The sequence below is a fragment of the Callospermophilus lateralis genome, unplaced genomic scaffold, assembly GCF_048772815.1.
Source record: "Callospermophilus lateralis isolate mCalLat2 unplaced genomic scaffold, mCalLat2.hap1 Scaffold_123, whole genome shotgun sequence".
Taxonomy (NCBI): domain Eukaryota; kingdom Metazoa; phylum Chordata; class Mammalia; order Rodentia; family Sciuridae; genus Callospermophilus; species Callospermophilus lateralis.
The window spans coordinates 1004512-1006731 of NW_027512416.1; positions in this window are offsets into that span (position 1 = coordinate 1004512).

Below are 2220 nucleotides of genomic sequence, written 5' to 3' on the forward strand. Positions count from 1 at the left end.
CTAAATATATATAAAAGAAAAAAAACAATTACAGCAAACACACACCAAGTCATATTATTATGAAAATGCCTAACATAAAAAACTATAATAGAATTTTGAAGGCTGCCAGACAAAAACGACAGGTACATTTTCAGGTAAATCTATTAGGATCTCAGCTGATTTCTCAACCCAGACCCTAAAGGCTAGGATGTCTTAGAATAATATAACCAATCTCTGAAAGAAGATGGCTGCCAGCAAAGTATACTATGGTTAGCAATATTAAGTTTCAGAGTTGAAAATTAAATAAAAAATTTCTATGATAAACAAAAGTTAAAATAATTTACAACTAGAAAGTTTGCCTTAAAAATACACTCAATAAAATATTTTATGAAGAAAAACAAAAAAATAAAGTAATGTAAAATTGAAAACCTTCAAAGGGAGGTCCTGCACTAGAAAAATAGTCAATCAAAGAGAAAATAATTCAAACTGAAAACTAGACAGAAATGAAAATGACATGGAATAAAAATTATTTCTCAGTAATAACATTGAATGTAAAAGTAAAAACAAAATATTTATGCCAGAAAGAATGGAGCACTTATATACAACAAACAACAATGTCAATATGAAGAATCAAATGGGCCATAACACAATTATACTGGGTGACTTTAAAACACCTCTCTCTCATCACTGAATGGATCTTCCTAACAAAAACTAAAGTAGAGACCATAAAACTAAAAAAAATAATTAATAATGTAGACTTAATAAACATATATAAAATATTCATCCACTAATGGCCGAATACACTTTGTTCTCAACAGCATATGGATTATTTTCTAAAATACACCATATCTTAAGCCACAAAGCTACTATTAGCATATACAGATAGGGAAAATCCCTTGCATTATATCAGATAATAATGGAATAAAATTAGAAATGAATAGTAAAATAAAATTTAGAAGGCACTCTAACACCTGGAGACTAAATAATTTTTATTAAATAAACAATGGATAGAAGAATAAGTCTATAAGGTATGAAAAAAAATCAATACTTAGAGGTGAATGTTATAACAGCATAACATATCAAAATAAATAAATAACCTAATACTACATCCCAAGGCCCTAAAGAAAGAACAAATCAACACCAAAAGCAGTAGAAGATATGAAATAATTAAAATCAAAGCCAAAATCAATACATTTGAAACTGATTCTCAAAAATATTAATGAAACAAAAGTTGCTTCTTTGACAAAATATAATAAAATTAACAAACTCTTAGCCAAGCTAACCAAGAGAAAGAGGGGGAAATATAAGGTTACTAAAATATGTGCTGAGAAAGTAAATTTCACCACAAACTAAATTGAAATACAGAGGATAATCTGAAACTATTTTGAAATTTTTATTCTCTAACAAATAGAAAAGTTTGAAGACACCAACAAATATCTAGAGACATTTGTCCTACTCAAATTGAACCAGGAGGACATAGAAAATTTAAACAGATTAATTTCAAGCAATGAAATTAAAGAAACCATCAAAAGCTTACCAAGAAAGCACAGCCCTTAGACAAGACAGATTCTCAGCTGATTTCTACCAGACCCTCAAAGAAGAACTGACACCAATCCTGCTCCAATTATTACTCAAAATAGAAAAGTAGGGAACACTTCCAAACTCATTCTTTGAAGGTAGTATCACCCAGATAACAATGTCAGACAAAGACACATTGAAGAAAAAAAAACTTCAGACTGACATTCCTGATGAATTTAAATGCAGAATTTTTAATGAAATGGTGGCAAATTGCATACAAGAACATATTAAAAAGATAGTGCACCATGATCAAGTGGTTTTCACCCCACGGATGAAAGGATGTCTCAACGTAAGAAAATCAATAAATGTGATTTACCACATCATCAGTAGACTTAAAGAAAAGAGTCACATAATTATCTCAATAAATTGAGAAAAATCATTAGACAAAATACAGCATAAATTCATGTTCAATACACTGGAAAAACAAAAACTAGGGTTAGTAGGAACATACCTTTACATTTTCAAAGCTAAATATGCTAAACTCAAATCAAAATCATTCTATGTGGAGAAAATGAGAACATTTCCTCTAAAAACTGAAACAAGAATGCCCTCTTTCACCACTTCTGTTCAAAATAGTTCTGGAAACTCTTGACAGAGCAATTAGACAGAATAAAGACATTAAAAAGAATACAAATAGGAAAAGAAGAGCACAAAATATGCTGA